Source organism: Clarias gariepinus, chromosome 5 (assembly GCF_024256425.1).
Source record: "Clarias gariepinus isolate MV-2021 ecotype Netherlands chromosome 5, CGAR_prim_01v2, whole genome shotgun sequence".
In the NCBI taxonomy this organism is placed as follows: domain Eukaryota; kingdom Metazoa; phylum Chordata; class Actinopteri; order Siluriformes; family Clariidae; genus Clarias; species Clarias gariepinus.
In genome coordinates, this window is record NC_071104.1 from 38,017,501 (window position 1) to 38,030,598 (window position 13,098).

Consider the following 13,098-nt stretch of genomic DNA (forward strand, 5'->3'; position numbering starts at 1 on the left):
AGAGAGAGAGAGAGAGAGAAAGAGAGAACAGCAGAGAGAGAGAGCGAGAGAGAGAGAGAGAGAGAGAGAGAGAGAGAGAGAGAAAGAGAAGAGAGAGAGAGAGTCAGGTAGAAGGCCAGTGGTGGCTCAGAGTGTAAGGGCACTGAGTTACTGATTGGAAGGTTGTTGGTTCGAGCCCCAGCTCCACCAGGTTGCCCTGAGCGAGGCCCTTACTCCTGTGTGACCCTGCGCTCCGACACCAGTTACACTGGGATATGTGAAGAATGGACTTCACTGGGTTAGCACTGTCGCCTTGCACCTCCAGGGTCCGGGTTCGATTCCCGGCCAGGTTCGATTCTCGTCTCTGTGTGTGGATTTGCATTCTCCCCGTGCTTAGTGGGTTTCCTCCGAGTACTCCGGTTTCCTCCCACAGTCCAAAGGTATGCAGGTTAGGCTAATTGACGTTCCGAAATTGAGTGGATTTCACTGTGCAGTAATAAATGCTTTACCTTATCATTATTATTATCAGCATCATAATGTACACCATCACTACAAAACACATCCCTAGTAGGGACAGGGGTAGCTCAGTATTTAAGCCATTGGACTAAGTTCAAATCCCACAAACACCGAGTTGCCACTGTTGGGCCCCTGAGCGAGGCCCTCAACTGCTAACGAAAAAAACATTTAAGTCGCTCTGGATAAGGGCATCTGCCTAGAGGTACATATGCTTTTGTTGTTGTTTTTTTTTTATAATGTTCATGAGAGTCACTTTTTTGACAAAATGTCTTTTATTTTATGTACATTTATTTATTATTGCTCTTTTTATACTATTCTGTTTTGTTTTTTCCTTTTTTATCTACTCCTGGTATTTTCTTGAGCCTTATTTCTAAGCTTATACGAATATTAATGTTTGTCGTGCCAATAAAGCACCTTTGAATCTAGAGTGATAGAGAGGGTGATAGAGAGAGTGATAGAGTGATAGAATGATAGAGAGGGTGATAGAGTGATGCAGTGATAGAGAGAGTGATAGAGAGAGTGATGGAGAAAGTGATAGAGGGCGTAATAGAGAGTGTGATGGGACAGTGATAAAAGAGTGATAAAGAGAGTAATATAGTGATAGAGAGAGTGATAGAGAGAGTGATGGAAAATGTGATAGAGTGAGTGATGAAGAAAGTACAGTAATAGAGAAAGTGATAGAGAGTGTGATAGAGGGGGTGATGGAGGGAGTGATAGAGAGTGATAAAGTGAGGTGTGTGTACCTGTGAGCAGGATGCTGGTTTTGAGTGCTGCACAGTGAGATAGGACAGAGCCAGACCAGGTGGACCTGAGAGAGAACGAGAGAGAGAGAGACAGAGGGAGAGAGAGAGAGATGAGTACAGCATGCCCTAGATGTTGCCTCTCATGGTCATGTGAGCGCCACGCATGGCTGTAACAGTCTGGAAACACAGAAAGTCTCTTACACACACACACACACACACACACACGCGCGCGCACACGTGCACACACACACACACACACACACACACACACACATGCACACACACACACACACACACACACACACATTATGGAATTAATCATACAGTCCCGTGACGAGTCCCAGTTCAATCCAACTCTTTTGTGTGTGTGTGTGTGTGTGTGTGTGTGTGTTTTCTGAACATTTAATAAAGCATATACAAATCATTTATATAAAATAACATTTACACAATGTTACAGGAAATACAAATGAAAATAACATGAAAGGTACACCTATAAAACTATAACCGAGAGGAGTTTAGTTCTTTGAATGGATCCACAGTTTAAACTGCTTTACCCTTTGAAAGTCCTTCTAATGTGTCATAATTAATTCATTTCAACCTTGTGTATTTATAATTCATCTAATAATATTAAAAGATTCAACATAAAAAGGTGTCTCTTCTCGATATGTGGATATCTATTCATGACGCATGACTTTAGCCCCGTCCCGTTAACACCCATTTCCGCCGTATGCGCTGTTGCAATGTCATACATTTCCTCCAGGGGGAGCAGTGAGTGCTTGAGTTAATGCAGTGTCGGTGTCTGAGTCCCTGCCATTAATTACGCGTTAATAGTCGGAACTTTCATGCATGTAAGACATGGCACCACTGGAAGTTACTGCATCGTCTGCATGTTTCCATCACTACATCGAGGACGCCATCTCACTCGGTTACTCGCAAGTAGTTACTCACAAAGTAATAATAACAACGTTCAAATGTCAGATGAAAATACAGTATAGACTTTGTTGTTGGAGGAAATCGTGGTCCACCAGCTTGTTTTACAGTCACTACAGAGGAAGATACCTTCTACACACAAACACACACACACACACACACACATCAGATGGAAAGAGATCAGAGAGTGAAAGTACAATACTCATCGCTCCAGTTACTTTCGCAGAGTTGTGCAGACTCGACACCGTCTTCCAGCAGTGCATTGTGGGACACACCATCCTAACACACTCATTACTCTAAAACCGTGCCGCAGCATGTTCAGCGTGTCAGACCGTCTAGGACGCTTTTTCCATCACTCCAAAGTCCAATCCTGTGAGTTCTTCCTCACATTAAGTAAGCTCTGATACCTACTGACGATTTCTCTACCATGCAACGCGTTTAAGTGATCTCCCAACACGCTCATTAAGGATTTTTTCTTCTGCGCTATCCTTTCAGAGTTTAATAATGCATTGAGACAGTTCTTAACCCAACTCGATTCGTTTCAGCAATCTCATTACCTCTTTTTTTTCTGTAAAACTCATCTCACTTGAGTGTTGTAAAACGTATAACCTGACCTCTGACTTTTACGAAAAGTTCCGCCACTGGAGAGACTGGAGATCAGCCATAACATCATGATCACCCGCCTACTATTAAGTACCTCCGGCACCAAAGCAGTGATACGCTGTGTGTTCCGACACCTTTCCATCACAACCAGCATTAGGCTCATGGGAGCCTTCGTTGCCCATGACCCTGTCACCAGTCCGCTGGCTTTCCATCCTTGGAGCACTTTGTGTACGTCCCGACTGCTGCAGGCCAGGAACATCACACAAGAGCTGCAGTTCTGGAGTTACTCAATGCAATATAAATGTTTTAGCCTTGCCTATAGTGACAAAAAATTTCCTTGTGTTGTAAAATGTGAAATTTTGCTGCAACATGGGTGACTAGGTACAACAACAAATGGGATAAGTTCTCTCTTAGACACTGAACAAACATCATCAGTGTTGGATTGAGAACGTCCAAACGACGGATATACACCTTGTATGTTTTATAAGTCGAATTAAAGACGTTATCCGCATCCTGGTGTAAAGGAAAGAGCTTTATGATCTTAAATAAAGAGCATAAAAAGCTTCTTTTCCACATCTGGGCGCTAAGACTAAACACTTCCTCCATGTTGGTTCTTAGGAACAAGTATGACATCATACTGTATACAGTATGTGTTCGTTTTGTGCGGTCTCGCACTCCTAGATCTGGGGGATTTTCATCCTTGAAAAGAGATCAGACATGGTTTATGTAAGACGTAAATGTGAAACTAAGCACAGCTGAAAGCAAGTCACGTTTCATCAACCTCCCATTAAAACGTACAAGCTTTTTCTCAACGTCCAACATAACTGCTGCTTTACCCGGGCCGTCTCTCAGGTGGTGGCATGTTTTCAGGCAACCATTTTTCAGGATAATCTATAATAACGTTTCAGAAATGTGACAGAACAGCTCCGGCAGCCAGAGCACAATCCACTCGGTGCCTCAATCAGGCCATGGCCTTAAGGCAAGCGTAATGAGAAAGCTCTGTGCGTGAAAATGTAACTTTCTGAGCCATTAGTTACAAAATATTATGGATTAATACCATGAGGAAAAGGGAACGAAAGAGAGAGAGAGAGAGAAAGAGAGAGAGAGAGAGAGATATGCATTGAAGAAATGAAAAATCAAGGTAATGTCTTTGCACAAATATTAATTGTATTTAACACGGTGGTAAATCGATGCAGTCGATTCTGTTTCCCTAGTGAGACTCCGTGCACACATGGACTCATTTAGCTAATAGAAGCAATCTGAGACCAAAGTCATTTAAGTGGGTTTAGAGAACAAAACTTCTATCAGTAAACACCCGGAGTCAATCAATTGATCCCAAAGAGGACTTATTAGGAGAGAAAGAAACACCGTTGTTCATCTGATTTACATCCCCTGAGAATCCTTTTAGAGCAGCGAAAGCCAATGAGCAACAAGTGGGAAGTAAAAGAGCTTTATGATGATCCATGGATTTACGTTAACCAGGGTCTGACTATTACAGGTCTGGGAAAAAAGTGATTCAGTGATCACGTAAATACATAAAAAGAAAACTTATTCAGCCAAAGCATTAACATAATATGTTTGCAAATTATTAGCATTTTGTTTTATTTGCGTTATTAAAACTCTGCAAATACTGCATGGTCTTGGGTTATTTTGATGTGTTGTGATGATGTCATTTCCTTTACGTATACACTCTAAATAACCACAGCTATGTTCACAAAGAATTGTATAACACTGTTCATCTCACCAACACATGCATCTGTAAGAGGAAAAAAACATAAGAAACGTATTATTTTTGCAGTGGTCTCTTTTTTTTTCCCCGAGCTGTATATACTGGAATGGAAAGCCAAGCAAAGAGAGTTTATGTATTTTTGTGGAGGGTTTTTTTTCAAGAAGAAATAGGAGTCGTGTTTAAGTTTGTTTTTTTAAAAAGCCGGTGCCAGGAGGCATCATCATACTTGCTGGGCATGCGACTTTGTTTGTTTGTATAGTTAAATTGTATAGTTATAGCAAATCCACAGACATACTTTAACTGACATTTTAAAACATGATAGGGTTAGGGTTAGGGTTAAACGCTGAACATTTAAAATGAACAGTGTCATCAGTTAAGTTTTGGAACTAAAGGATCTTTTTACGTCACCGTGAAGTGCGCGGAGTGAAGGTGTGAGATCGTATTTATTAAGTAGATTTCAATCGCACACTTATAAGCGCATCTTTAAAATGAACAGCACCATCTGTTGAGTTTTGAAATGAACTAATGATTTTTTTATGATATAGTTGCATTTTCCATTTAAATTTCTAATTAGCATAATATGCGATGCAGCAAAGACTTTGTCACCTCAAGCTCGGCAAAATGTACTGTGAAAACCCCGTTAAAATCCGTTCATTAGTTTTTATGTGATGCGTGCACAAACAAACAGACAAACAAAAATTCCAAAAATCATCTGGATGTGTTCTATTACTCATCTTATGTCCCCCAAATTATTATTTCACAAATACCTCTAAATTACAGACATGCCAACTTTACAGTTTTATTATATGTATAGATTTTACTTCATTTACATGTCTTTTCTAAATGTTTTAATTATATTTGTTTGGAAAAATATGATTATAATGTTGGAAATGGGTAAAATTGGTAATATTTTTGGGTGGCTGGAACAGATTATCTGCATTTACATTATTCCCTATGGGAAAATGCGTTTCACAATACAAAATTTCACCATAAGAACTCGTCTCCAGGAGGGATTCAATTGGTATGTTAAGGTACCAATATTAGACACTGTATTTTAAATTAAAAAAATTTATGAAGTCATGGTACTTACATAATCGCAATACAAATCAAATTAGCACCTAGGTATCGTGATAATACTGTATTGTATCAAATATCAGAAACAGTATATTGTGGAAATCTGAAATTAGGGATGTACTGATCTAATCCTGATTATTAGTATCACTTCAACAGGGTTTCAGGCTAAAGTAGTGTGCTTCACTCTAAACTGCAATGCATTTATTATTCTATTAATCTGAATTTAGTATTGACCGCTGTGAAATATTATTAGTACTGATATTCCTCTAGCATAATGAGTGGATATACAGTACAGATTCAAAGGTGAAAAGTCAGGGCTAGCCAACAAGCCGATTATCCGACTGTAGCCATCAGCAGCCGCTCGCTTAGAAAGTAATCCTAAACCTAATCCTTGTCTCAAGCCTCCAGCTCGATACAGCTTATATGCTCTAACACACTTTTTTCTTGCTAACCACTAATGTGTAAGTTTATTCTTCTAGTGTCTAGCTACCGCACTCTATGAGTGACTTCCAATAAATTCAGTGTCAGGTCCCAGTGAATAACCTTTACAAATAGGGCCACTGTGGACAGCTATCTGAAATTAAACAATACCCCGTTGAGAGTGTTTTCACATTAGGCATAATTACCGTGTCCAGAAACAATTTCTCCCCCGTTTTTTTGGTTTGTGAGCCGCCATTTAACACAAGAGAAGAAGCAAACAAGGATGTTAACTTCCACAATATGCCTGATATATACCATTGCTCTTGCATGCCTTCCTACTATATCAGCTATGGCAGTGTGGGTCAAAGGATGAGATTGGAGATTTCGGAGGAGACCAATGGCACGTGATCTACTACTGTGCTCAGGTACAAATGGCTTCCATATCTGATTTGATCCGTTTCAAAGTGCACTGTACTGTGCCCGAGACCACCTCCTCAAGCGGTCTCAGACACGGTTCCCAAGCCTGGAACGATTGTGTTCTCACTGAGCAAAAGAAACCAGATTTTATAGGTCAAGTGTTCTTGGAAACAGTCCTGAGGTCCTGATGAGAAAACGTCCTTAGATTGCTAGGACCCAACCCTAAAGCCTGACTTGGGGGTACAGTGACTGCGCCACCCCTGGGGCCTGTTTAGTCTCAGCCCATTATAGACTTTTGCATGCATTAAAGCAGCGTGGAACCAATTAATGGATTTCCTTCTAACAAAATAACATTAAATTGCATGTCGGGTAACAGGCACATAATGGAATGACGATGCACATGTCAAGTCCTGTTAAAGAAAAAACAAGCCCCCCACAGAGGGATCAAGCAGATTTAAACATGTAACAGCCAACAGTTTGTAAAACGCTTAGGGTCTGAGAGTCAGATTACTGAAGAAAATTCTGGAAGACTATTAAAGCCAAGAGGCAAGGCCAAAGTCTTTACCTTGGCTTTGATAATAAATAGAACAGAATAGAATAGAATAGTGACAAGCACATGTGTGGTAACCATAGTGTCCACAATGGACTATAATGAATACCTATAAACTATAGAGCAACAGTGAATTAAATATCACTAAAGTACTATAATAAAGACCATTTAAAGTTCAAAAAGTCAATAAAAGCTTATTTTATATTTATTAAGCAACAAATTAATATTTACTACCTCCAAAGCTCTGTTTGTGACACTTCCCATCTGTTAGTCATCTCATTTATGCAAGTCAATTCAAACATGCAACAATGCGTGAACCAGCCAGGAGTGCATAAAACAAAGCCCAATTATGAATGTTTACAAAGAAAAATATTACAACCTAATCCAAAATACTGTCCTAAAGACCCAAAATATGAGATCCAATGGCAAACCTTCAAACTGATACCTCGTTTTATTGTTACAGTTATGAAGAATAAGAATTGAAACAACTGAAAATTAATAAAATAAAGAGAAAATATTAGGAGCACACAAAAATAACCAGAAATGCATAAAAAAATTTATGAAATATTTCCATTCCAGTTTACATCACAATGATCATGCTAGTTTATTGCTTAAGTCTTTAAGTCTTTATTGTTAAATTCCATTTGGCAATGGTGAGCCAGCCAGGAGTGATGTTTTAATTAAGGTGCTTTATATTAGATTAATAAAAATGAAAAAAAAAAAAGTATTATAACAGGATTTAGGATGGGCTGTTGCTTTTTTACAGCACATACTTTTCCTTTATGTGCTTTTCATCAACTACACAAAGATAACCATAGTAAAAAAAAAATTCAGCTTTTAAATGATGACTTCCCCTATATAAAGTGGCAAAAAAGCTGTCCAAACCTGTCTGTCTATACGTGAAAAAGTAATTGCCTCTAACTGTGAGTGGCACAATCAGTTAGGTTAAAACAAACACACTATACAACTACTATTGTTAATAAAATATTTAAACCAAAGACCGTTCAATGCTCAGAATATCAATACACACGCTCGATGTTTTCTTTTACAACCAATTTGCTAGTTAATATTTAATACTTGCACTCCCTAGTGTGTCATGGTGGTCATGCTGCTCTATTATGTTTATCTTCGTAACGCGTCTGTAATTATGAAATGTGAGAGATTGAGTGGTTTTGCATATAAAAGCCTTTCTCTGGAGAACCACAGCTCTTTTTTGCCCTACTCATTGCATAGACCAGCCGAGAAGCAGTGAGACTAACACTACGGGAAGGTAAGACAGCGTCTTCCGGGCTTCCTAATTCGATTCCACAGCAGCTGAAGCATGCAGCTAATTAAAACTTAGTTTATTACGTTTTTAAGAATCTGTACCGACAATGTGGTCAGGAGCTTGCACATGCTAATTGGGATCAGGACAATGATGTGAGAGACGGAGCGAGAGGGAGCGAAAAAGAAGGCAAAGAGGGTAACTGAGGTGTCAGCCGTTTAAGCACTTGAGAACACAAATTCATTTATTATCGTGACTCGGCTTTCATCTGTGTCAAGCCCTTTGATCATTACACACAGGCTCGGTTTATTCAATCACTTCATCACCAGAGAGCTGCAGACGATTCTCTCAGTGCCATCAATGCCCTGATGATCTACATCTGTTTGGAGCTTTCTGCACTGACTCATGGTCTGAGATGGATATTACAGCTGTGACTTATGGGCAGACTGTCGATCGGTTTTAATAAATTCTTTATGACACTGCAATATTTAATTCAACTCAGTAGCACTTGTATAATTTGTCTCAAGCAACTCTATTTCTATTACAAATATTAAACATTACAAAAACAAACATTAAACTCTGTATAACTTGTGGTATTATGGTTTAAATGTCATGTCATGCTTTTTCTTCCCAAGGGGAAGATAATGCTTGAACCACCCGTGAACTTAAAAGAAGAAGAATTTATACTCTTGCAAAATGCGAGTTTTTTGCAGCAGATGCAAACAGGTTGTATTTACTGCGGTTAACATTTCTAAGTTTACCTGAATAGTTAAATGTGTAAATCCATTCCGAATTCAAAACACATCGAGTTTACTTAACTGAAATGATCGACATAAAATCAATTAAATTTCATAACAGAATCTAAATAGCTAATAGATATTGGCTAATCTTAAAAAAAAAAACTAAATCTGATACCTTGTTGAAGCTGTTGAATTGATAAGATACAGTACGTCCCCAACATATTATATCAGAAAATCCTCTACAAAACAGAGCTCACGGTCCCAAACAGTGGAAAACAGCTCTGAGACTAAATGGCGTCCATTCAAGCGTGCAGTAAACCCGATGTAGCATTGTCCCTCCCATCCGGGGTAAATTTAAACGAGGTCAGCTGACCCTTGCTGTGTCACCAGGATTACCCTCGCAATTTAAAGGCGCAGTCATGTATAATGCGGAACCAAACGACAACACTATTACATTTCACATGTGTGATATTAAGTACTCTTTAGGCATGTTTAAAAAGGCTTACATGCTTACATGGTGGCAGTGTGGGGAAAGGGGGCAGATGCACCCTTCAGATTTAGCCAAGTAAATTGGTATGCTTTACATTGCATATTCGTGTCAAAGGATGTATAAGACTCCCATTTTTTGGACTTAAGAACAAATCCAACTTACGAACATGCTCCCGAAATGGAACTTGTTTATAAGTCGGGGATTCTGTATTAAAATTATGTAGAAACTAATGGAAACACTCCACGTTCCTGTTATACATTATTTTACGACAGCTGTTATTAATAGTTTCCTCACGAGCTTCTAAATAAATGCAGTTTGTTTCCAAGAATGTATTAGTTTCCAAATACTAATATTTATTATTACTACGAATTACTTAAAAAAATAAACTGCATTCGTACATTTTTAGTGGTTTTGCATATCGCGTATATGGCTGCACTAACGCCACACTGTAGTTGTTGTTTTCTGTGCCTGGTTATTCTTATTCCTGACAATATGCTGCTCCCAAATTGTAAATAAAGAAATGCACAGCTGTGCACTATTTCGCAAAGAACAGACTGTGCTTTTTTCCCCATCTAGTACAAGCTATGAATCCTGACAGCTCGGAACATGAGGCGGATCGTGATTGTGAAGAAACTATGAGGCGGATTGTGATTTCAGCGTAAACAGGAGCAGAACTTCACTCCTGCCAGATCAAACGCCAAAGCCGAGGATGGCAGCCACTTGATAAAGCTTTGAGTTACAGCCGTGGTAAATATTTCATGGCCTCAGCCGATTGAAGTCCTCAGACTGCTACTGTAGAAAGAATTGCGTCGCTGCTGGACACACAAACGCACACATACACTACAAACGTTTTGCTAATGTTGCCTTGATGTTTAACAATTTTGCACATAAATGATCATCTTTTCAGTAACATCAATTACTAGATTTCACTAGCACTAACCCAGCAGGAACCCTAATGTTGGATGAGCGTTGTGGTATAGCTGTTACGATGTTGCGATGGCGCGCAACATCATGACAACACAGTTTTTAAAAGTTAGAATGACTTTGATAAACTGACGCATCGAGCATCAAACACCAAACATCAACATTCTCCACCAAACACCAGCATTCTCTATCACACATTAACCAAAAATCCCTGATGGACACTTTTTCCTCCCTAATGTCCAAAATGTACCGGTGTCTATATCAGCTCTAGCCATAAATGTGATGCTTTTTTAATTTCTGCGCTAAAATGAAATTGGCACCATAACAGCACAGATTTAACATTTGAGGTTTGTTCTTTACTTCATTTTCACCAAGCTCTTCATCATGTCCAGTCAAACCAACATAAATACAAAATAAAGACTTTCTTCACAAAAGTATTCTCTGTTCTCATGTTTTCGTATATTTCATAGATGTCATTTAAATGATTCATTTCAAATGCATTTAATTCTGCACTTAAATTTTCTTGTAACTGTTTTCTCCAATATTTAAGCATTATAATTTTTTCCCTTAAATTTCAGGCGTTCCGTTCAATTTCAACATAAAAGTGCTGGATGGAGAAGTCTATTAAGTCTAATTTGCCATGCTGAGGGTTTCTTTTTTCGCGCAATATCAATCCCATCAGCTTGTAGTTAAAGTCTAATTAACATAATTTACTTGATCCTTTTGATTCCTTTAAAGCTTTGAAATTTTAATCTTGTAGTTATTTTCTACAACAATATACCCCATTAATCAAATTAATATCCATAATAAGAATAATCATTTATTATTATGTTGTATTTCATTTTAAGAAACTGTTTTTTTTTTTATCTAATAAAAATCTAATTATGAAGGATTTTAGCTCTCAGAAAGTGCCAATGATCTCTGATGCATTAAATGATCAGATTAAACAGATTTATAAAAAAATAAGTCCAGTGTAACTGAGTATAAATCCAGGTGCTAGTGCGAGCATGCCGATGCTAACTGCTGGATTTCGCGCTCTGCCAGCTCGCATTATTTATAAGCTGGGAATCCCAGGACACAATGTACAGGGACAGCTGACCAGCTGGGTGAAGATCAGCCTTCTGGGGTTATCCCTGTGTGTGTCTGTGTGTGTGTGTGTGTGTGTGTGTGGCAGTGTGTAGGTGTGTGTGTCTAATTGTGATCCTCCTTAGCAGCAGATGGCTGCAACTCTCAGTCAAAATCTCTCAGTAGAAGGTCAAGCTTTGAAACCTCCTGCTAAGCCCTAGGGTGACCAGCGGCACCTGTCCACTCAGATTAGAGAGGAACCAAACAACAGCCCCAAACACCAGGAAGTGGTTATAAACACTTACAAGTCAGAGTGGAGACAGGACGTGTGAGAAGGTCTACACCCAAAAGGTTTAAATCATTCCTAATAACAACACCAACATTCTTCATAAAGCACCAACATTTCCCATCAAGCAACAAAGATTTTCCATCAAATATCAATATTTTTGATTAAATATAATCATTCTTTAGCAAACGCCAAAATTCGTCATCAAACACCAACATTATCTACCTAACACCAACATACTCCATCAAGCGCCAACATACTCCGTCTCCATCAAGCAACATACCAACATACTCCATAATCTATCAAGCGCCAACATTCTCCATTAAGCAAATCATACAAATAGACGTCAAGGGTAACAAGTAACATTTAAATAGAAACACCAGCATTCTCTACCAGACACCAACATCCTCAATCAAGCACAAATATTCTCTATTAAACACCAATATTCTTCAATTATCCATCAAGCACCAACATTCACCATCAAACCTCAAAATTCTCCACGAAGCACCAACATTCTTGACCAAACACCAACATTCTCCATCGAACACAAATATTCTCCATCAAAGACCAACATTCTTCATCAAGCACCAACATTTTCCATCAAACATCAGGATTCTCCATCAAACAGCAAAATTCTCCATCAAACACCAACGTTCTCAACCAAGACTCAAACAATCAAGCATATCAACTCAACTGTCCACTTTAAGGGAACACCAGTACACCTGCTCATTAATGCATTTCTCCAACCAGCCAATTATGTGGCAGCACAATCCAGTTTTGGTTTAAGGTACCGCTTTTCTGTTGGGATTTCCACACAAAACCTCTCTAGAGTTTACGCAGAATTAAGGAAAATGCTCAAAGATTGGTTCGAAGTCTACAGAAACTCATTTATTCACTCTTTACACCCATGGTAAGCAGAAGAGCATCGTAGCAGCACAAAACATAGGTACCCATAAGGTGGATGAGCTACAACAGCATAAGAAAAGAGAAAGAGAGATTGAGAAGAGAGAGACAGAACTGAAGAAGGACCGCATATAGAAACACAATAGAAGACCTCAGCTCCTCTTGTGAGGAAATTAAACCACCAAAACAGCGCCAGAGGGTTCCAGGTGCGGCTTTTCTTCAGCACTATTTAAACGAGACTGACAGCACCCCGTGGTATCGCGTCCCAGGACTCAACCAAATTATCCAAACACCTCCGCGGATATTTTGCACAGAGTGAGGTCACATGGGAGTGGTTTTAGTACCACGCCAGACAAATTGAATTAACACATCAGCGTGTTCCATTAGTGACAGTCATGTTAATTACAGATGTGGTAACAATCTCTCCATTTTGTTTACTTTCCTAAAGTGTATATATAAAAAGTC

General features: G+C 39.0%; 1 protein-coding gene across 14 annotated transcripts in view; it reads right to left on the reverse strand.

Moving 5' to 3' along the window:
- map2 (microtubule-associated protein 2) overlaps positions 1 to 13,098 on the reverse strand; it is a 118,014-nt gene that overhangs the window by 69,372 nt on the left and 35,544 nt on the right. For 11 of the 14 annotated variants that reach the window (XM_053496449.1, XM_053496461.1, XM_053496458.1 and 8 more), the window contains exon 1: positions 1,239 to 1,326. The exons of 1 other annotated variant lie outside the window; for it this stretch is intronic. The gene's annotated coding sequence lies outside the window, so the exon portion shown is untranslated. Of the gene's footprint in view, positions 1 to 1,238; positions 1,327 to 13,098 lie in introns of those variants that run through there. 2 more of the 14 variants (XM_053496448.1, XM_053496450.1) reach the window with 1 other exon arrangement.